The sequence below is a fragment of the Balaenoptera physalus genome (assembly GCF_965194825.1).
Source record: "Balaenoptera physalus genome assembly, chromosome: 3".
Taxonomy (NCBI): domain Eukaryota; kingdom Metazoa; phylum Chordata; class Mammalia; order Artiodactyla; family Balaenopteridae; genus Balaenoptera; species Balaenoptera physalus.
In genome coordinates this window covers 167,009,091-167,033,999 of record NC_138890.1, presented here as the reverse complement: position 1 = coordinate 167,033,999, position 24,909 = coordinate 167,009,091, and positions in this window count along the sequence as shown.

Below are 24,909 nucleotides of genomic sequence, written 5' to 3'. Positions count from 1 at the left end.
CACTCACAAAAAAAAGGAAAAGGGGAAAATTTAATATATCCTGCTCCCAAAGTCCACCTCCTGAATTTGGGATGATTCGTTGTCTATTCAGGTATTCAACAGATGCAGGCACATCAAGCTGTTTGTGGCGTTTTAATCCGCTGCTCCTGAGGCTGCTGGTAGAGATTTCCCTTTCTCTTCTCTGTTCGCACAGCTCATGGGGTTCAGCATTGGATTTGGACCCGCCTCTGTGTGTAGGTCGCCTGAGGGCGTCTGTTCTTCACTCAGACAGAACGGGGTTAAAGGAGCAGCTGCTTCGGGGACTCTGGCTCACTCAGGCGGGGGGAGGGAGGGGTATGAAGGAGGCGGGGCGAGCCTGCGGCGTCAGAGGCGTCGTGACGTTGCAGCAGCCCGAGGCGCGCCGTGCGTTCTCCCGGGGAAGTTGTCCCTGGATCACGGGACCCTGGCCGTGGCAGGCTGCACAGGCTCCCGGAGGGGTGGTGTGGAGAGTGACCTGTGCTCGCACACAGGCTTCTTGGTGGTGGCAGCAGCAGCCCCAGCGTCTCATGCCCGTCTCTGGGGTCCGCGCCGATAGCCGCGGCTGACGCCTGTCTCTGGAGTTCGTTTAGGCGGCGCTCTGAATACCCTCTCCTTGCGCGCAGCGAAACAAAGAGGCAAGAAAAAGTCTCTTGCCTCTTCGGCAGCTGCAGACTTTTTCCCGGTCTCCCTCCCAGCCAGCTGCGGTGCGCTAACCCCTTCAGGCTGTGTTCACGCCACCAACCCCAGTCCTCTCCCTGCGATCCGACCGAAGCCTGAGCCTCAGCTTCCAGCCCCGCCCGCCCCGGCGGCTGAGCAGACAAGCCTCTCGGGCTGCTGAGTGCTGCTCGGTGCTGAGCCTCTGTGCGGGAATCTCTCTGCTTTGCCCTCCGCACCCCTGTGGGTACGCTCTCCTCCGTGGCTCCGAAGCTTGCCCCCTCTGCCACCCGCAGTCTCCGCCCGCGAAGGGGCTTCCTAGTGTGTGGAAACCTTTCCTCCTTCACAGCTCCCTCCCACTGGTGCAGGTGCAGTCCCTATTCTTTTGTCTCTGTTATTTCTTTTTTCTTTTGCCCTACCCAAGTACGGGGGGAGTTTCTTGCCTTTTTGGAGGTCGGACGTTTTCTGCCAGTGTTCAGTGGGTGTTCTGTAGGAGCAGTTTCACGTGTAGATGTATTTCTACTGTATCTGTGGGAAGGAAGGTGATCTCCCTGTCTTACTCTTCCGCCATCTTCTCTCCTCCCCGATCCCATCATTCTTAAAATAGCTGAGATAAGGTGGAGAGAAAGGGGAGAGATCAGGAGCATGGAGGGAGACAGTAGCTCCATGCTAGGTAGCAAAGCTTGGCATTTATTTTCAGTTTGGAATGGCTGCATACTGGGACAAAATTTTGTCGATCCTGGACAAATTCAAGTATTATAATGCAAAGAATATCCACCTCATCCTCATACCGCACACACTTTACCTCTCACCCCGGGGCATTGTTGTTGACCTTGAGGCAGGAGAAGCCACAGGACTGACAGATTTCCATGCACAATGTTGACTTTTGGGTGAATTAATGCCCTATAAAGCAAAATCTAAATGAATATGAGATAAAACTGGTGAATACGTTTTTCTTCCTTCCACCTCCCAACAGGCCAAACTGACAATCATTTGCATGGCTTCTTCGGAGAGGATCTTGCAAGACTGAGCAGTCAGTAGTGCTCGATACCAAGTGATGGCTACTTGCATGGCTTTCTATCCTTCCTTGTCTCACTCCATTTTTCCTTGTCTTCTTTTGTCCCTAAAATACAGTAGAAGATAAATATATGCCACAGGATCTGCTTTGCCCAGGGTAAAATACTCTTGATAACTTTACAAATTATAACATATAAATTCATGGGTCACTAACTGTCACCTTTCAGTCCTTATGTTTATTGAACATAACTCTCTCATAATGGCATTGTAAGTCTCTAGTGGGTCAAAATTGCCCCATTTTTTTCTGGGAGACTAAGTGTATACAGGTCTATTGAAAAATGGGTTACCCCATAAAGAAATGTCCTGGAGATAAGGGTGTTAGGATCTTGGCAGAACTTGTAGGACAGTAATCAGCATTTCACAAAACCAGATGTTTTATGAGTGACAGGCTGTCCCTCTTTGCACATTCCTTACACATTTCATGGAAGGCTCTTTATTCTCCCTCTCAAGGATTAAGGTAAATTTTTGTTACAAATGAATGCATAATAATATAATTGTTCTTTGGTAAGGGAGTGATGACACAGATGAGACCAATGCTATATGTCCCATCTTCTGAGAACACCTCTGATTTCAGCCACTGCTGTAATGGGCAATTTCATGCAAGATCAGCTTGTGCTGATGGCATCCCATCTAATGCCTAGACTATAAGTCATACAACCTTCTACTCCAAAGCCTTTCTAAGGTCTTTTCCAATACATACAAGGAATGTAGGAGAGCTGAGATACCCAGGATCATCCTTTAGGCATATGGATATAGTCCCTAGCTTTCCTGTATTTCAGGAGGAAAATTCTCAAGAAAACTTTTTGTACGTTGCTTGGGAGGTATCAACAGAATCAATCCCATTTTCTACAACTGTGGTCTGGACAAAGCACTCCCCTTATTGGCTTCTCCATCCTCTGTGTGACTGTTTCCTTGTAATCTCCTTCCTCCTTCCTGCAGTTATTTCCCCATACCTCCACCTATGTCATGGCTTCAAGCTCTGCTCTGGGGAGGGAAGTTCTAAGGATATAAGAGATTTTATTGCATAGGAAAAGATCCATTTTTGCAAGAATTACATTTATGGTGCAGGAAAAGGGAAGGTCTGGTGGAAAGTAAGAAGCAACTATAAGAGAACAAAATGTTTTACAAGATTAGGGGATACTGAGTAAACCACTAAGACAGACCTGTGTGTTTATATAGTTTTATGTAAGGACAATCTTACTCATAGGATCAAGGATTTTCATAGATATTTCAAATTGTTTTTCTAATTAAACTATAGTTTTCATGACATAGATGATCAAACTTTCTATATGCTAAATAAAAGCTGCTCTTTGGGGGCAAATTTTTATACAGTTTTTAGATAATATGACATAAGCAGGCAATTTAAGAGACCAACGCCCAACCCCCAAAGACTGGAAATAAAAAAAAATAAAAGTTTAATAAAAAGTGCCTCCGAATGTTGGGAATTAGAGGTAATACAAATGTTTTTTCAAAATTATTTTAAGATCTAATGACATCCAGAGGAGCAAGATTTTAATATCACCAGATTGAAGGCATTGCACACAAAGACAAGCAATTCATTAGAGTTTGTGCAGTAAGGAGACAGAGAGAAAGAATCCCAGGGGAAAGAAAACCAAGTCTCAATTATTGTTTTAATCACATTGTGGGAATGCACACATTAGATTATTTTCTAACTCTTTTAATTTTTACTCCATGCTCGAAACATAGATATAGCTTTGGGATTTATGTGTGAGAGAGAATTGAAAAAAGAATAGATTGTCCTCATGAATTAGCAGACAAAAAATATTGGGTTACTATACTGAAATATGATGAAATTTTTAAATATCCATAAAATCAACAATATAAATTTGTCAAACATAGGTGACAGTTTCATTTACTCTGATCTGAAACAACTTAGAATTTCTTATCCATTTAGATACTAATGTGAGATATTTAATATCAAAGAGCAACAATTGTAGGCTAAAAGAATTTCTTGGGTTTAAGAGAATCATAGTTTCTGAAGATTACAGATTTAAGAACCTGATTTTCCTTTACTTTTTTTTTTTGTTTGTTTTTGTTTTTATTTTTTGTTTTTTTTCCCTTTACTTTTAATTTCAAGTTAAAAGACAAGTAAGTTTCATATAAAGTCAATCACTTTATGGGGGTTTTGATTAATGTTTACATGTGTACATGTCTTATAAATAATTTAGTTCCACAGTTAAAATTACTTCATTAATTTCCTTTAAGTATTTTACTCTGCATTTATTAATTTATTAAGCTTGATTTTATTTTAAACAATTGCTGTCTGATTGAACAAAGTTGAACAAAGTTATTTAAACAACGTATGTAAACCTAGTAAAGTAAAGCTATAAATATAGTAAAAAGTAGTTTGCTAAAATATTCAAACACTCTGTGCATTAACTAAAAATATTTTATACTTTTAAACTAAAATCATAAACCTGAAATCAATTTTATATTTTTCGATTGAGATCATAGGTCTGATCTACCAGGTTCTCTAATAAGTCAAAATCTTTCAAGCATAATAAATCCTTCAAATGACAGATTATTCCTAACTTTAAAAGTGGTTAGTGTGATATATTTGATCTATTTATTCACCTTTATATTTATCTGCCTTTTAAAACAAACCTAGAAAATGATGTATCCCTTAGGAAAGCAGCTTTTCCATATCAAGTAGTTCGAATTACCAGTTCAAATATTTAGGACCATGTGATGGTTAAGATCTCAAGTGGATGAAACTTTCAATGAAGTCCTGGAGGCTGCATTTCTTCAGGTGACTCATTTCCTGCTACACATGAACACTCTGAGAGATTTTTGTCATTTTCATGATACAAGGCATCTCCATTGCTAAAGCTTCCACCACTACATCGAGATTGATTTCAAGCATTCATTTTCCAGTTCTAATTACTTCCATATATAATGTGTTCATCTGATTAGGTTTAAATCCACACACACTCTTGCAGGTAACTAATTCTATAACTTATTTGAATTCTACATTACATTAAAGCTTAATATATTTTTCAATATTTAAAAATATTTTAATGGCCTTCTCTTGAATTCTAAATACCTCTAACAACTTTATCTGACAATCTTTTAACGATTTGGATGTCAGGCAAATGAAGTAGAAAATAGAAATAGAATTAGAAAATCAGATTCTCCCTCTGGGTTCAGTAATGCTGTACTAAGCTGTTCTCAATCATTTTAGACATGATATATCTATGCTCTGTAATCAAAATTAGAGTAATAATTTCCATTCTTTTGTAGCCTTCAGAAGGAAAAGAATAGCAGTATTATAATTGTCAAAAAGAAATTTAAAAAGCCATTCCACTTTATATACCTCAACCTATTGTGTCTTGTGCAGAATCTCTGAAGAGTTGAAGCAAGTGAATTATATGATCATACTTGCATATCCCATCGTTGCATATTCGAAAAAAAAATCACTGAAACTATATAGAGGCGAATGGAAGGTATGATGGCCCTGGAAGCAGGGAGATTCCTAAGGAGGCTCCTGCAGACAAGTAGGCATGAATAATTCACTTAAATGTGTTTGGAAGAATGGGACAGACTTGGTAGAGGTTTAGGAGACAGAATTGTTGGGAAATGTTGATTTAATACAAAGGGTGGAAGATGGGTGTTTGTATAATAAAACTGTGGATGTTTTGTCTTGATTTGATGAGGATGTTGTCAAAGAGTCATCTTAATTTTGTGTTTTTTGTGGCAATTTCCAGCTCTCCGAAGTGTCTAGTGACAGGAATTAGGAGAGACGAAAGGAAGGAAGGACAGAAGGAAGGAAGGAAGGGAGAAAAGGAAGGAAAGAGAGTCAAGCTCTAGATAGATTGAATTGGACATTTTGTAACCTACCCAGGAGACGCTATTGAAGAACCTGTAAACTATGAGTCTTTGGAGCTCAGAAACAAGTTCTCAACAAAAGACGATAATTTAGTAATCACAAGCTATGGATAAAGTTGCAAATTCCAGAAATAGTGCATAGATTGTTAAGAGAATACAGAAAATTGAAGACAAGTATTTAAGGGGAGGGGATAAAAAGAGCACTTTAAAGAAACTAAACAAGAGCATAGGCAGGGGAGGGGGAAATACCTACCATAAGTTAAATGATTTGGTAGAAACAGAGAGAGGAACACTCAATATCGCTACCAACCCTGTTTCACTAACAGACTTTCTCATTCCACAAGAAGACTCTTGAGACTACAGAATTAATGACTTCTTTCAAAATGTCCATAATCTATCTATATGCATCACCCATTAATGCCTTTGCTGTGTCATATTTCACAAAGAAAATCAAGGAAACATATATATCTATTCCACTCATCAACAAATCTGCACATCACTCTGTATTTGTGCCTTTTTCTCTTTCCTGCCTCCTTTTGCAATGAAGGAACCAATGATCATCTACTTCAACCTTTAAGTTTATCAACCCCATATTGTTCAGGTATTTGATCCTCTTGTAACCCTTTCTGTCCTAGATCATCATTCTCTCTCTTTCTGCTGGTTGGATATATATCCCATCACATTTTTTTCCTTTTAAATGCCATCATATAACCTATCTTAATAGTTACAATTTTTTAGTTCCCACAAAAATGTCTAGATTTAGAGTAGTTTAAATAATGGTGTGTTTTTCTTACAAACCAACAGTTCTGAAGATGAACTGTTGCTGCCATGGTTCTGTGGTTACACAATGCCTGGAACGTTGTTTCTGAAATTCTTTTGGGCATTCCTTAATTCTTGTATCTCTGCGATCACAAGATACATCACACAGTTCAGAAATCATTTTTATATACTCTAAGGCATGAAAAGGGGTAAAGATTGGATCTAGAACACTAACCTCTCTTTTGGAGTTGTTATGAAGATTCAGTGCATAAAATTTTTATAGCTCTTAGAACAGTGCCTGGTCTATAGTAAATACCACATAGGATAGTAAACAAATGAAACAAACCAACAAACATAGAAGTAGCAATCTGTACTCCACTCAGCTTTCAAAGTTATTTCTATGACCCATTATTCCATCCCCTTTCACAGACTAACTTCAAAAATAATTGCATAATTTTCTTTGCATTTCCTCACATCCCTTTTCTCTGTTCATCTCATTCTCATTGACCTTATGTTCTAATCAGTCAATTAAAATTGCCTCTATCGAGATTTCTGATGTACATGTTTCCCTCCTCATTTTTCTTAGTCCCTCATTAGTAGTATTTTCCAAGGGTGACCATGTGCTCTTCTTAACCCATGTACTTCTTGGCTTTCTTAAGACCACACAAGAAACTTCCTTCTGTCTCACAAGGCACTCTTCTTTAATCGCCTGTGCTTCTGTGTTTGACCTCTAGTTATAAATAGATATTTTTTGGACTTAGTCTTATGCTAATTCTCTTTTCTTTCTACAGTTTCATAATTACCTCCAGATAAACCTCAAATTTGTCCAATTCTCTATTTCCTTACTCAATTATACAAACTAATACTAATCAGAATTTGAACTCACTCCTCTTTATCCACTTAACTCACTCTACATGTTTTAGGTACAGTAGCCTCCTTTATGTTCTCTTAACATGGTTAAGTCCTTATAATTCAGGGCCTTTTTTTCTCTTGTAGTGAAACTTATTATTTGACCTTAACTTAAAAGTGCTTTATAAACCATCTGTCCTTCACTAATTTCTAGGTTAACATCCTATTTTTTTCCTTTGTAGTCTATGTCACAATTTTGTAGTTTTTCCCTTGTTCCTAATTCTAGACAATAAATTCCATGAGATTATTATTGCCTAAATTCTAATTTGAACTTAGACAATAAGTTCAGATGTTATTTGCCTAGAATAGTAGTTAGTAGAAGAGGACAACTAAGGGAAAGGTCCCTAATAGTCAGTCTGCCCTCTTCTTTAGTCCTTCCTCGCTACCCGTAGGTATTTAATATTTAGGGGAGTGGATGCTGCAAAAGTTAATAATGGATTATTCTAACTCTTTCAAATTTCACATCTGAATATTTGGATTCCCACACATAGACCATTTGCAACTCCAATGCATTGGGGAAGGGGAAGCTGTAGCTGATGGCATTAGAGAAACACATAAATGCTTCTCATTTTTATCCACCATTTTCACTCTTTCCTGTATTGCATTTCATATTTTATCTTATCTGTATGTAACCTTTCAAAATAATCCTGATCATATTTTAAATATGATTTTGTGGACTGTAAGAAAATCACACAATGTAAGAGCTGTGAGTTGAGTTTTATTCAGGGTCTTGCTGAGGACTATACCCTGGGAAACAACCTCTCAGGTAGCTCTGATAGACTACTCTAAAGAGGTGTGGGAGGAGCCAGTATATGCGTGAATTTTTTTGGCTACGGAAAACACGTAGTCAAGCATACATCTTGGTAAAAGATTACTGTTTATCTCAAAGACCAGATATTTCAAGTTAATACTTTTAATGCTTTTCTATATATGGGAAGATGCAAGGATCTGGGGTCATTGAAGTTCTTCCTGAGGTACACAACTTGGCTACCTAGGGGCCCATTTATCCAAAGCACAGAACGCCTCATTTAGTTTTTCTCCATCCTGAATTCCCCTCAGGGTGCACTGTCAGTGGGTGACTGCAGTGGGTTGCGATTTAACCCTTTATAAGAGGATGTTACCGAAGCAAAAGTGGGTCTGCTTGCCTGATGCACAACAAAGCCAATCTACCATAGTTGGGTTGTAGTGAAGGAAAGTACAGGAAATCAAGCGAGGGAGTGGGAGATAAGCCTCCAATCCACTCCAACTTGGTCTTTGAGTCAAGCTTTTTTTTTTTTTTTTTTTTTAGGGGAAGAACAAAGAAGCTAGGATTAGTCGTCATCTTGTGACATTTGTTAATCATAGTTTTGGGAGTCAGGATGTCTCTGGTTTATGATTCTCTGGCCAGGTGGTCCATGGCTTAGAAATCTACTAGCTCATGTTACCTTGGAGGGACAACCTGAGTTTATATGTTAGCAATGATATCTATAATAACAATTTTAGTACATTACCAATGTTATCAACAACAGCAATTTTAGTCGTCTTATTGAGTAGTGTTCAGTTAGCACAGGATTGAGGGCAGAGGGGACAAGAAAGGGAATAAAGTTTTGGATAGAGAGATTAATCATAAACTCATAAATTCGGTAAGGAAAATTCCTTCTAGGGGGACTCAGTTTCAGGGATAGTGTGCTTTGTTCCTTTTTTTTTTTTCACAATTTCATCCTTCATTACAGCTTTTGGAAGCTCAAGTCTCTATAAAGACAATTTCATAAACAATTTGTTAGGGGCAAGCAAAGCTCTCACCATACAAATTGTATATTCATAGATATTCTTTATGGTCTACAACTGTATTTATTTTGTATAAGAAAAAGAAAAGCTATTGTAAATATATAAAGGTAACAATAGAGAGAAATATAAAAGCTACTACCTTATAATTTTATGCTTGTATTACATTGTATGTTGACTTAGGAAAATGAAACAATTTTGTTTAAATATGTGAGTGTAATTTAGGTGATATTATGACCATTGAGGAAGTGAACTAAGGAATTATTTAAGTATCTGTTTTTTTCAAGAAAATATATTTTCTTTTACTGCTTTATTATTTTGGCTATAAAATTTCATTATGTGACTCAGAGGTATAATGTTAGATTTTATGTATTCCTTAGAGACTAGCATTGAATTTCCAGATTATTTAATGAGCCATTTAAATTTAAATTTTCATATTAAACACTTCCAATATTGACAGAAAAAAAGTGATATGAAACTTTCTTTTAATAGAGATTTGTCCTGAGTTAATGACAGTGCTTATTTGGAAGTAAACTCACCATATAGTCATGAAGCTTGATCCACATGGAAAACTGTTAATTCTGAGAATTAAAGGTTTGACCTCCAATGCAATGCTAACACTGCAATCCACCAGAAAAGGTAATAATTATTTATTATGAACTTTTGTTTTGAATATATTCTATGCTCATTTCAAAGATATTAAGTCAAATTTGAACAAAATGAAACACAATTGTTTTCAGTACTAAACAGACAATGTAGTACTGATATCATCATCATGATTTGAGCCTCTGTTTCTGGTCTTTACCATGGATATTATACATAAGTCATTGTTTTGTTGTTGTTATTTGTCTATGATTTAGTTTAGTTTGGTTATCTGTAGCATGTAAACAAAAACAACAACACACACAAATCATGTAGGACTTTTGCATCATGCTCAGCAGGAGTTTTTTCCTGCATTGTGTATACAGGAAGAGAAATGTATACACTGGGCAGCTAATATATAAAAAAGAGCACAAACTAAAGAAAGATTCCCAAAGGTGCTCCAGCATCTCAATCCAGCACTTAAGTGTCTATGATATGCCTTCTCAAAATTTCTAGATGAATCTTCTTTCATTCTTTAAACTAACTTATCACTACTTGTAAAATTTTCCTTTTTACTGAGTTAATGTTGAATTTCTGTTCTTGGCAATCAAATGACCCCTAACAAATTCAAATAGGTTGATAAATACTTTACTGGGTCTTTTTGCCTGTCTTAGGCTATCGATAATCAACGTTGTGACTGGATCGGCTCTTGTAGTTCTTGTTACGATTGCAGGATGCCCTCAGAAATAACCACTAGGAAACTTTGAAAGAGACAAAGCTTGTTACTTACAGGTCCTGAAAATGACGTGGCACACCTGGGGCCATACTGTGAAGTCACGGGCAGAGAGGGTCAACTGAAAGAAAAACATACAACGTAAAAGTCGCGAGTTAATTTTATTCCGGGACCTTACTGAATACTATAGCCCAGGAGCCAGCCTCTCAGATTGCTGTGAGAAACTGCTTCTAAGGGTTGAAGAGGAGCAGGATATACATGAACTTTTGTTTTTGTTTTTGCCAGGAAAAACATGTAGCTAGCATAAAAAGATTACTGCTCATCACAGAGAAAAGGCATTTCAAGTTAATGATTTTAGTGCTTTTCGTTGAATAGGAAGATGAAAGAATCTGGGTTCATTGAAATTTGTCCTTATATGAGCATCTTAACTATCTAGGGGCCAGTATATCCAAAGCATAGAAAACTTGCTGTTTTTCTCCATCCTGAATTCCCTTCAGGCACCCTGTTCCTGGATGAGGGCAGTGGCTAATGGCTTGCTCCTTGTAGAACTGGACCAGTGGGCAACATTTTTTGCTTTACAAGTGTTTGAGGGAGATTTAGAGAGTGGGCTTGAGGTTCCCTTCTGCTTTTATTGGGGTTGAGGGTGGGGCCCTAGGGTTTCACAACCCACTCTTTGTTAGTGAATTTAAAACAAGTATGGCCATGTATACACTGATGTGTATAAAACTGATGACTAATAAGAACCTGCTGTATAAAAAAAAAAATGAAATAAAATTAAAAACAAAAAAAAGTATGGGAATTTAAAGTGTGGGAAGAGAAAAACAAAAACAAAAACAGAAACACAAAAGACCAAGAGGCCCAAATTGTCAGTTACCCAAATCAGCCAAAATCTCTACAGCAAAGGAAGCCGGCAGGGTGGTTATGTGGGTAGTGTGGGGCAGGGGTTCTGGTGGCTGAGGTGGCCTGGTTTTTTTATCTATTCTATTGGCTGCAAATGTATTTATTCTAAATAGCCATCTTGCCTCCTTGAAGTGGATGCCTCCACAATCAAAGCTTAAATCGGCCATTTGCATTACAAAAAAGAAAAACCAACTATCAGGGCTTACACTACACCAGGGTATTTTTTAAAAGTTCATATCAATGAATTACATATAAATGAGTGGCCTTATAAAGAAACTGATAAAAGCAGCAATTAGGAAAATTGTGACTATAAAGTAAAACAATAAAACAGGGTGTGTGAAATGTATTTTTAATTTCATCATATCAGAAAAACTGGATAATAACATATCTCTGAAGGTACTTATGATATAAGCTAATGACAATCTGTGATGATTCAAGTTGAAACATAGACCAAGGGGAAAAGACCAAGGTTTTTAGACCCTGTATTATAAAAGTAGATTGTGATCTCAGAACATGAGACAAAATTTTGAAATAATACTGTTTTACGGCTCTACCTGTTAATATAATCTAGCTTGCTTACTTGACAAATAGTGAAATTAAGATTTTGCAATATATGACTATACCATTATTACAATTAGTTTAAACAAACCAATATTTGGTGTCAAATATTGAACTTTAATAATGTAAATTCTTTTAGAGAAAACCCAATTAGTCCTTTTACTGATTCAATGACTACCAAATTCCATTCTCATAATAAATTCAGTATGTGGAGTAAACATACATATGGCAAAGGGATATCCAGCAAAGACATTTCCAGATGAGTGTTAAATTATTTACAACTGAAGGTCATATAAACCTTAAGTTTTGTCAAGTCATTCCAGCTATTCATATTAAGAAAGAAATTACTGAGTAAGAAGTTAATATGTAATAGCATACATCAGTAAATCTACAGTGTCACCTTTTAGATTGGAAATGAAAAATACACATAGATGCTAATTTCATTTCTTTGGTTTTGTTTTGTCATAATATAGAAGAGAGACCGCTTCAATATTAATGATAGTTTCTCCTCAGAACTATTTTGATATGATCTTGAGAGACCATAATACTTTAACATTCATTTAGATAGTAGATAATATTTCAATTATTCATATACCTATTATATCCAGATGAATGTAAAGGGCACACTAACACTTTTAATAATGTCAACTAGAAGTATGTTTCTTGTAATTGAAGATTTATATAAAAATATTTAACAGGTAGCTGATACTTTTATGATATTTAAGTACACAATTTCTGTTTAAACTTCTGCACTCTAGTCTATATTTGAATGTCAGTTTAATTATGAATTTAAAGTAGATTGTTGAAATTTCTTAGAAGTCCAACGAACACCTGTGTCTTAGTCAACATATAAAGTAAAACTTCAATATGAAATAGTTTTATTTCAATTGAATATTTATTATTAAGATGTTATTTGAAAATCTCAAAGGCCATAGGATATTTCAATGCTGTATTAAATAACGCAATAGATAATTATCTCAATCAAGAGTCCTGGTTCTCAATATTGCTAAGACTTTCAACACATTTCAGCCATTAAGATGTGGATTGTTGGATCATATGAGAAATTTAAGGAGGGCAGTTATGTCTTCCCTGATTTAAAGAGAACCTTCTAATTTGAAAGATTAAGTAAACTATGCATGTTTTCATTTAACAAGTTACAGTTTATCATTACATAAGGGCATTGTTGACGGTTCTTTCTTTGGGGACAGCTTGGTGCCTACTGGTGACTATATCCAGATTGCTTTATTATTGCTGCTGCTCTTCTCTCTGATTTCAATTCCTGGCTCTGTCACTGAGCTACCAGGACATGGGTAAGTTACTTCAACCATTTTCCCTTCTCTGAATGGTGACCAGTATCTATTACAGTATTATATATTAATATATGAGCTAATATGTATTGGTAACAGTAATATTTTCATTGCATAAAATGTATAATATGATGTCTCCTCTATTTTCATAGTCAGAGATGTGTATTTTCTCTTTCAATTTTATTTTATTGATATTATTTCTTCTCTATTTAGCTTACTCTTGATTCATCTGACATTTTGTCAAAGATAGCAACTCCTGCCTTTGAATTTCTCTTAAGTTATTTTAAAGTACAGCGTGTGTGAGTAGATCAGGACATACATAGGACACCATAAATTTTTCAATTTTACTGTTATTAAGAAATTGCCACATATGCCATGCCTGATTAAACTACACTTATATAAAAGATAATTACTTCATATCTTCAAGTTCTGAAATCCATACCTTTATGAATCCGTTAACTCAGATGCAACGGTGATGATGATTATTGGGGGTGGAGTTTGCATGCAAGAGAAAACCATTCTTTCTTATTATTTGAAATTATAAATATAAGTTAATCTGCTTCATTTTTATTTTATTTAATAGTGAAGTTATTATTGCTTACATATTTATACTTCAATCCAGTCTATTAAATTCAAACAAGTATTCCTTACAGACCAGGGTTTAATAATTATCTGTAGAATATTAAAATTTCCTAATGCTGCTTTTGAAGCTAGAATCATAAATATAAATTTCCTACTTAAATTACTACAAATCAACATTCATGAGTCATATAAACTTACTTTTAACAAGGAGTAATATTGAGTTGATAAAGTCCAACCATCAGAAAGGATCTCTCAAACAATTTTATGGCTAGCCCTGTAATTATTAGTTCTTAAAGAAATCCCACACCACCAGCAACAAATCTCTATACACTTACAGTGTTCTAATCTTATAAGAATGTTGTGTGTGTGTGTGCTTGTGACAATTAGGAATTATCTAAAAAATTCAATGTCTTTTGGTTTCCAAATATTGGATACTTTGATGAAAAACATTATAATAATTTTTAGTGGTCTCAAATGTTGCATATTAAGTTAAAACATCTAAATTATAGATGTGTTTACAAACCACAGGACTTCACATGTCCTCATTATTGTAGCTGGTCTAATGAAAATTTTTATTCTGGCAAACTACAGTCCTTGATCTGTCACAAATTCTTATCATGGGGACCCAAAATGCAGCTGGATTTTCTCATCAGAGTTTTCATGAGACCACATATTGAAGTCACATTCAATACGTGGAATTTTGGTTTTTTGACCCTCTGCTCATGAACATTTTTTCCATTTTATCTTAGCCACTCCCTCCAAGTCAGATTCAAAACGTTTTCTTTTCTTTTCTTTTCTTTTTTTCATTGCAAAGTATTACAGAGCCTTACTTGCTACACCCACCATTAGAAGTCTAAGATGTTGGAGGCTTCTCTCACTCTTGTTAGACTCTGGGTGCTTAACCAGCCTTTGCCTTTGTCTTTACTGGGATTACTCCTCTTCAAATAGGTTGCTGTATTAAGCACTCTTGAATTATCTTGTTTGAGGACATTATTGTTTTATGCCATGACCTATTCTTGTGATTCTTCTTTTTATTTTGGTTCTTGGAGCAAGAATGAAGAAATGGCATACTATATTTAAAGCTGTGGGTTTCCTTTTGAAAGATATCAAAAAATACTGGTGGCTTTTGCAAATAATGTTTAGAGGAATATGTATACTTGCAGGGCTTTAAAAATAGATGTTGTTTTTCTTCTATTAACAGTAATGGAGGGTAAAATTGTATGTTCCCGGTAGTGGGGTATTTTTTAATTGGAATTCGGCTCAATAATGTATCTCACTGAATCATGGAGCTATTAAATACGATGCTTTAAACTTACATACAGTCAAATCTTGATAATGACCCCCTTTTTAAAAAATAACAGCTTTATTGAGATATTGCTCACATACCATACAATTCACCCGTTTGAAGTGTATAATTCAATGTTTTTTAGTATATTCACAAGTATGTCCAACGATCACTGCAGTAGATATTAGAACATTTTTATCATCTCATGAAGAAACTCTAAACCCTTTAGCTATCACCTTCTGAGATCCCTATGTCCTCAGCCCTATGAAACCATGAATTTACATTCTATTGCCATGGATTTTCCTATTCTGGACTTTTCATAAAAAATGGAACATGTACTATGTGGTCTTTTGTGACTAGCTACTTTCATGCACCATAAGGTTTTCAAAGTTCATCTATGCTGTAGCGTACATCAGTAACCCTTTCCTTTTTATGGCCAAATGATAGTGTTATATGTGTATGTCACATTTTGTTTATCCATTCATCAATTGACAGACATTGGGTTGTTTTCACATTTTGACTATTGAGAATAATTCTGGCATGTAAATGCCAGAAAAACATGTAAATACTCTACAAGGTTTTGCAAAGATTTAGTTTTCATTTTCCTTAAAAATATATCTAGGAGTGAAATTACTATATCATATAGTAAATCTATGTTTAATCACCTTAAGAACTGCCAGACTGCTTTCTAAAGTGGCTGTACTATATTACGTTCCCACCAGCAGTGTATGAGAGTTCCAAACTTTCCACATCCTAGACAACCAATATTTATCTCATTTTTTATGATTACAATGATATAATTTTATAATTATAGCTACCATAGAAAAACCATCCTATACACACACACAAAGTGTGTGCAAAGTGGTATTTTATTGTACCTTTGATTTGTATTACTCTGATAAGTAATGAATGATGTGGAACATTTTGCCATTGTACAATATATCTAATCACACCCTTTGCTCATTTTAAAAATTAATTTATTTACATTTTTTATTACTGAGTTATAAGGATTCTTTACATATTCTAGGTACAAATACTTATATGATTGTGATTTGCAAATATTTTCTTCCGTTCTGTGGGTTGTCTTTTCATTTTCTTGATAGTGTCCTATATAGTTCCATGTAAACTTTAGGACTGGCTGCGTTTCTACAGGAAACTAGTTGAGACTCTGTTAAGGATTGTGTTGAATCTGTAGATTAATTTGGGAGGTATTGTATCATTTTAACAATATATAGTCTTCTGATTCATGAGTGTGAGATTTTTTTCTGTTTCTTTAGATTTTCTTTCAACAATGTTTTATAGTTTTCAGACTGTAAGTTTCACACTTCTTTTGTTAATTTTTTCATAAATGTTTTATTCTTTTAACATTATTTTACATGAAATTGTAATTTCATTTTTATATTGATCATTGCAAGTGATAATCATACAATGGATTATTTTATAATCATAGTGTGTATCTTGCAATCTTGCTGAAATTGTTTATCAGTGCTAATAGTTTTTTAGTGAGTTCTTACAGGTGTTTTTAATGTTCAAGATCATGTCACCTGTGTATAGATATAGTTTTACTACTTCCTTTCCCATATGCATGTCTTTTATTTGTTTTCTTGCCTAATTACTCTAGATTGAACTTCTAATACAGTGTTGAGTAGAAGTGGCAAGAATGAATATCCTTGTTTTCTTGCAGATCTTAGAGGGAAAGCATCTAGTCTTTCACCACTAAGTATGGTGTGGGTTTTTCAAAGATGCCTTTTATGATGATGACTTCTTTAGCAAAGCGTTCTTCTGTAATACTATATGATAACATTAGGGGCATGAAATTGCCCAGTTTCAAAGGTCAGTATTTTTGGTTTGTGTTTTTTTTTGGTTCAGTCTTCTCTGAGCCTGCTATTGGGTAAATAAGTCAGATCAAGATTTGCATAGCAGACTTTCCTGGAGGCGCAGTGGTTAAGAATCCACCTACCAATGCAGAGAACATGATCCCTGGTCCGGGAAGATCCCACATGCCACGGAGCAACTAAGCCTGTACACCACAGCTGAAACCGTACACCTCAGATTGGGACTTGAACCCATGTGCCAGAACTTGAACCCGGCCAAAACACAGATTGGCACTTGAACCCCCATGGCTGGGACTCGAACCCGGCCACTACGCACAGTCTTTCAACTGAGATCACATACTTGGTTTCAGGACTTAATAAATCTCAGGGTCTTGATGTCCCATCGCAGAAAGAATTCAGTGAGACAAAGTGATAGGTAAGAAGTTGATTTATTTAGAGAGAAACACTCCACAGAGTGTGGACCATCTCTGAAGGTGAGAAAGGTACCAGGGTATGGGGTTGTCAGTTTTTATAGGAGTGGTTAATTTCATAAGCTGAGAGGGAGGAGTATTTCAACTATTTTAGAAAGAGGCGGGGATTTCCAGGAATTGGGCCACCACCCATTTTTTGATCCTTATGGTCGGTCTTGGAACTGTCATGGTGGCTGTGGGTTTGTCATTTAGCTTGCTGATGTGAGTGTATACTGAGGCTCAAGGTCTAGTGGAAGTCAACTTGCCTGCCATCTTGGACTCATTTGGATCTAATCAGTTGATATTATGGCCTCAGGCTATGTCATTCTTTCAAAGGTTGTGTCCTGACTCCTTCCCTCCTGTTTCACTACTACTGAGCCTTCACTCTAGAACCCTCGAGCCACAATTACTGAGCCCACGTGCCACAACTACTGAAGCCCACGGACACTAGGACCCGTGTATTGCAACTACTGAAGCTGCATGCTGCAACTACTAAAGCTCGCGCACCTAGGCCCCATGCGCCACAACAAGAGAAGCCACCCCAATGAAAAGCCTGTGCGCTGCAACGAAGAGTAGCCTCCACTTGCCACAACTAGGGAAAGCCCATGCGTAGCAATGAAGACCCAATGCAGCCAAAAATTAAAAAAAAAAAAAAGATTTGCAGAGCAAAAGTGGTCATTTTGTCTGGAGGGAGAGAAAGGTCAAAAAGTATACCAAATGCACTCAGACCTACGTGGCTTTTTCCACTACAGCACTTATCAGAACTGTGCATGGGAAGGGAAGAGAGGGGTTCATATATTTTCCAGCCATGAAGTCAGTATTTCCGTTTGAATACTGTTTCTTTCTTTTCTTTTTTTAACATCTTTATTGGAGTATAATTCCTTTACAATGTTGTGTTAGTTTGTGCTGTATAACAAAGTGGATCAGCTTTATGTGTAATATATCCCCATATCCCCTTCCTCTTGTGCCTCCCTCCCACCATCCTTATCCCACACCTCTAGGTGGTCACAAAGTACCAAACTGATCTCCCAGTGCAGTGCAGCTGCTTCCCACTAGCTATCTATTTTACATTTGTAGTGTATATATGTCAATACTACTCTCTCACTTCATCCCAGTTTACCCGTCCCCCTCCCCATGTCCTCAAGTCCATTCTCTACATCTGCATCTTTATTCCTGTCCTGCACCTAGGTCCATCAAAACAATTTTTTTTTACATTCCATATATATGTGTTAGCATATGGTATTTGTTTTTCTCTGACTTACTTCACTCTGTATGACAAACTCTAGGCCCATCCATCTCACGACAAATAACTCACTTTTGTTTCTTTTTATGGCTTAGTAATATTCCATTGTAAATATGTGCTACATCTTCTTTATCCACTCATCTGTCGATGGACACTTAGGTTGCTTCTATGTCCTGACTACTGTAAATAGTGCTGCAATGAACATTGTGGTACATGACTCTTTTCGAATTGTGGTTTTCTCAGGGTATATGCCCAGAAGTGGGATTGCTGGGTCATATGGTAGTTCTAGTTTTAGTTTCTTGAGGAACCTCCATACTGTTCTCCATAGTGGCTGTATTAATTTACATTCCCACCAACAGTGCAAGAGGGTTCCCTTTTCTCCACACCCTCTCCAGTATTTATTGTTTGTAGATCTTTTGAAGATGGCCATTCTGACTGGTGTGAGGTGATACCTCATTGTAGTTTTCATTTGCATTTCTCTAGTGGTTAGTGATGTTGAGCATCCTTTCATGTGTTTGTTGGCAATCTGTATATCTTCTTTGGAGAAATGTCTATTTAGGTCTTCTGCCCATTTTTGGATTGGGTTGTTTGTTTTTTTGATATTGAGCTGCATGAGCTGCTTGTAAAATTTGGAGATTAATCCTTTGTTATTTCATTTGCAAATATTTTCTCCCATCCTGAGGGTTGTCTTTTTGTCTTATTTATGGTTTCCTTTGCTGTGCAAAAGCTTTTAAGTTTCATTAGGTCCCATTTGTATATTTTTGTTTTTATTTCCATTTCTCTAGGAGGTGGGTCAAAAAAGGATCTTGCTGTCATTTATGTCATAGAGTGTTCTACCTATATTTTCCTATAAGAGTTTTATAATGTCTGGCCTTACATTTAGGTCTTTAATCCATTTTGAGTTTATTTTTGTGTATGGTGTTGGGAAGTGTTCTAATTTCATTCTTTTACATGTAGCTGTCCAGTTTTCCCAGCACCACTTATTGAAGAGGCTGTCTTTTCTCCACTGTATATTCTTTCCTCCTTGATCAAAGATAAGGTGACCATATGTGCGTGGGTTTATCTCTGGGCTTTCTATCCTGTTCCATTGAGCTATATTTCTGTTTTTGTGCCAACACCATACTGTCTTGATTACTGTAGCTTTGTAGTATAGTCTGAAGTCAGGGAACGTGATTCCTCCAGCTCCATTTTTCATTCTCAAGATTGCTTTGGCTATTCAGGGTCTATTGTGTTTCCATACAAATTGTGAAATTTTTTGTTCTAGTGCTGTGAAAAATGCCTTTAGTAGTTTGATAGGGATTGCACTGAATGTGTAGATTTCTTTGGGTAGTATAGTCATTTTCACAATGTTGTTTTTTTTTTTCAAACTTAGGCATTGACACTTTTTTTTTAATAAGCTTTTTTTTGTGTGTGTACATGGCACTACAGTTACTCTTTTATTTATTTATGGCTGTGTTGGGTCTTCATTTCTGTGCGAGGGCTTTCTCTAGTTGTGGCAAGTGGGGGACACTCTTCATCGCGGTGCATGGGCCTCTCACCATCGTGGCCTCTCTTGTCGCAAAGCACAGGCTCCCGACGCGCAGGTTCAGCAATTGTGGCTCACGGACCCAGTCGCTCCGCGGTACGTGGGATCCTCCCAGACAAGGGCTCGAACCCGTGACCCCTGCATTGGCAGGCAGATTCTCAACCACTGTGCCACCAAGGAAGCCCCCACAATGTTGATTTTTCCAATCCAAGAACATGATATGTCTCTCCATCTGTTTGTATCGTCTTTGATTTCTTTCATCAGTATCTTATAGTTTTCTACATACAGGTCTTTTGTCCCTTTAGGTAGGTTTATTCCTAGGTATTTTTCTCTTTCTGTTGTAGTGGGAAATGGGAGTGTTTCCTTAATTTTTCTTTCAGATTTTTCATCATTAGTGTATAGAAATGCAAGTGATTTCTGTGCATTAATTTTGTAGCCTGCTACTTTACCAAATTCATTGATTAGCTCTAGTAGTTTTCTGGTAACATGTTTAGGATTCTCTATGTATAGTATCATGCCATCTGCAAACAGTGACAGTTTTACTTCTTCTTTTCCAATTTGGATTCCTTTTATTTCTTTTTCTTCTCTGATTACCGTGGTTAAAACTTCCATAACTATGTTGAATGATAGTGGTGAGAGTGGGCAATCTTGTCTTGTTCCTGATCTTAGAGGAAATGGTTTCAGTTTTTCACCATTGAGAACGATGTTGACTGTGGGTTTGTCACATATGGCCTTTATTTTGTTGAGGTTGGTTCCCTCTATGCCCACTTTCTGGAGAGTTTTTTTTTTTTTTTTTAATTTTATTTATTTATTTATTTTCATTTATTTATGGCTGTATTGAGTCTTCGTTTCTGTGCAAGGGCTCTCTCCAATTGCGACAAGCGGGGGCCACTCCTCATCGCGGTGCGTGGGCCTCTCACTATCACGGCCTCTCCTGTTGCGGAGCACAGGCTCCAGACGCGCAGGCTCAGTAATTGTGGCTCACGGGCCCAGCCGCTCCGCGGCATGCGGGATCCTCCCAGACCAGGGCTCGAACCCGCATCCCCTGCATTGGCAGGCAGACTCTCAACCACTGCACCACCAGGGAAGCCCTGGAGAGTTTTTAACCATAAATTGGTGTTGATTTTTGTCAAAACTTTTTCTTCATCTACTGAGAGTATCATATGGTTTTTATCCTTCAGTTTGGTAATATGGTGTATCACATTGATTGCTTTGCATATATTGACGAATCCTTTCATTCCTGGAATAAACCCCACTTGATCATGGTGTATGATCCTATTAATGTGTTGTTGGATTCTGTTTGCTAGTATTTTGTTGAGGATTTTTGCATCTATGTTCATCAGTGATATTGGCCTGTAGTTTTCTTTTTTTGTGACATCTTTGTCTGATGTTGGTGTCGGGGTGATGATGGCCTAGTAGAATGAGTTTGGGAGTGTTCCTCCCTCTGCTATATTTTGGAAGAGTTTGAAAATGATAGGTGTTTACTCTTCTTTAAATGTTTGATAGAATTCGCCTGTGAAGCTATCTGGTCCTGGGCTTTTGTTTGTTGGAAGATTTTTGTTTGTTTGTTTGTTTTATGTTGAAAGATGATATTTTATTTATTTATTTATTTATTTATTTTTCCACTTGTGGCAGGATTCATAATTTGTTTTTTTTTTAACATCTTTATTGGAGTATAATTGCTTTACAAGAGTGTGTTAGTTTCTGCTTTATAACAAAGTGAATCAGTTATACATATATTCCCATATCTCTTCCCTCTTGCATCTCCCTCCCTCCCTGTTGGAAGATTTTAAATCACAGTTTCAATTTCAGTGCTCGTGATTGGTCTGTGCATATTTTCTTTTCTTCCTCATTCAGTCTTGGAAGGTTGTACTTTTCTAAGAATTTTTCCATTTCTTCCAGGTTGTCCTTTTTTTTTTTGGCTTATAGTTGCTTGTAGTAGTCTCTCATGATCTTTTTTATTTCTGTACTGTCAGTTGTTACTTCTCCTTTTCCCTTTCTAATTCTGTTGTTTAAGTCTTCTTATTTTTTCTTTTTTTTTAATGAGTCTGGATAATGGTTTATCAATTTTGTTTATCTTCTCAAGGAACAAGCTTTTAGTTTTATTGATCTTTGCTATCATCTTCTCAGGGAACCAACTTTTAGGTTTATTGATCTTTGCTATCATCTTCTCAAGGAACCAGCTTTTACTTTTATTGATCTTTGCTATCTTTTCCTTCATTTTTTTTTCATTTATTTCTGATCTGATCTTTATGATTTCTTTCCTTTTGCTAACTTTGGGTTTTTATTTTTTAATTCTTCTTTCTCTAATTGCTTTAGATTTAAGGTTAGGTTGTTTATTTGAGATTTTTCTTGTTTCTTGAAGTGGGATTGTATTGCTATAAACTTCCCTCTTAAAACTGCTTTGGCTGCATCCCATAGGTTTTGGGTCGTCATGTTTTCATTGTCATTTGTTTCTAGGTAATTTTTGATTTCTTCAGTGATCTCTTGGTTATTTCCTACCATCCATGTGTTTGTATTTTTTACAGTTTTTTTTTTCTGTGATTGATATCTAATCTCATAGCGTTGTGGTCAGAAAAGATAGTTGATATGATTTCCATTTTCTTAAATTTACCGAGGCTTGATTTGTGACCCGAGATATGATCTATCCTGGGGAATGTTCCATGAGTGCTGAGAAGAATGTGTATTCTGTTGTTTTGGATGGAATGTTCTATAAATATCAATTAAATCCATCCGGTCTAATGTGTCATTTAAAGCTTGTGTTTCCTTGTTTATTTTCACTTTGGATGATCTGTCCATTGGTGAAAGTGGGGTGTTAAAGCCCCTGACTATTACTGTGTTACTGTCGCCCTCCCCTTTCACGGCTGTTAGCATTTGACTTATGTATTGAGGTGCTCCTATGTTGGGTGCATAACTATTTACAATTGTTATATCTTTTTTTTGGATTGATCCCTTCATTATGTAGTGTCCTTCTTTGTCTCTTGTAATAGTCTTTATTTTAAAGTCTATTTGGTCTGATATGAGTGTTGCTACTCCAACTTTCTTTTGATTTGCACTTGCATGGATAGGTTTTTTCCATCCCCTCACTTTCAGTCTGTATGTGTCCCTAGGTCTGACGTGGGTCTCCTGTAGACAGCATATATATGGGTCTTGTTTTTGTATCCATTCAGCCAGTCTGTGTCTTTTGGTAGGGACATTTAATCCATTTACATTCAGGGTTATTATCGATATGTATATTTCCAGTACCATTTTCTTAATTGTTTTGGATTTGTTATTGTAGGTTTTTTCCTGCTCTTGTGTTTCCTGCCTAGAGAAGTTCCTTCAGCAATTGTTGTAGAGCTGGTTTGGTGATGTTGAATTCTGTTAGTTTTTGCTTGACTGTTAAGGTTTTAATTTCTCCATCACATCTGAATGAGATCCTTGCTGGGTTGAGTAACCTTGGTTGTAGGTTTTTCCTTTTCATCACTTTAAATATGTCCTGCCACTCCCTTCTGGCTTGCAGAGTTTCTGCTGAAAGATCAGCTTTTAACCTTATGGGGATTCCCTTGTATGTTATGTGTTGCTTTTCCCTTGCTGCTTGTAACATATTTTATTTGTATTTAATTTTTGATAGTTTGATTATTAAGTGTCTTGGCATGTTTCTCCTTGGATTTATCCTAAATGGGACTCTCTGTGCTTCCTGGACTTGATTGACTCTTTCCTTTCCCATATTAAGGAAGTTTTCAACTATAATCTCTTCAAATATTTTCTCAGACCCTTTCTTTTTCTCTTCTTCTTCTGTGACCCCTATAATTCAAATGTTGGTGCATTTAATGTTGTCCCAGAAGTCTCTGAGATTGTCCTCAATTCTTATCATTCTTTTTTCTTTATTCTGCTCTATGGCAGTTATTTCCACTATTTTATCTTCCAGGTCACTTATCCATTCTGCTGCCTCAGTTACTCTGCTATTGATTCCATCTAGAGTATTTTTAATTTCATTTATTGTGTTTTTCATCATTGTTTGCTCTTTATTTCTTCTAGGTCCTTGTTAAACGTTTCTTGTATTTTCTCCATTCTATTTCTGTGATTTTGGATCATCTTTACTATCATTACTCTGAATTCTTTTTCATGTAGACTGCCTAGTTCCTCTTCATTTGTTAGGTCTGGTGGGTTTTTACCTTGCTCCTTCATCTGCTGCATATTTCTCTGTCTTCTCATTTGTTTAATTTACTGTGTTTGGGGTCTCCTTTTTTGCAGACTGCACGGTCATAATTCCCGTTATTTTTGGTGCCTGCCCCCATGAGTGAGGTTGGTTCAGTGACTTGTGTAGGTTTCCTGATGGAGAGGACTTGTGCCTGTGTTCTGGTGGGTGTGGCTGGATCTTGTCCTTCTGGTGGGCAGGGCCTTGTCTGTTGGTGTGTTTTGGGGTGTCTGTGAAATTATTATTATTTTAGGCAGCCTCTCTGCTAATGGGTGGGGTTGTGTTCCTGTCTTGCTAGTTGTTTGACATGGGGCATCCAGCACTAGAGCTTGCTGGTCGCTGGGTGGACCTGGGTCTTAGCTTTGAGACAGAGATCTCTGGGAGGCCTCTCACTGATTTATATTACGTGGGGCTGGGAGGCCTCTGGTGGTCCAATGTCCTGGATTTGGATCTCCCATCTTGGAGGCTCAGGCCTGACACGTGGCCAGAGCACCAAGACCCTGCCAGCCACATGGCTCAGACTTAAAAGAAGAAGAAGAAAAAAAAGGACAGATAGAACCCCAAACCAAATGGTAAAAGCAAAACTAAACACACAAAATAACAAAAAGAAACTTTCACACACTCACTCATAAAAAGAAAACAAACAAACAACAACAACCAAATGAACAGGCAGAACCCTAGGACAAATGGTATAAGTAAACCT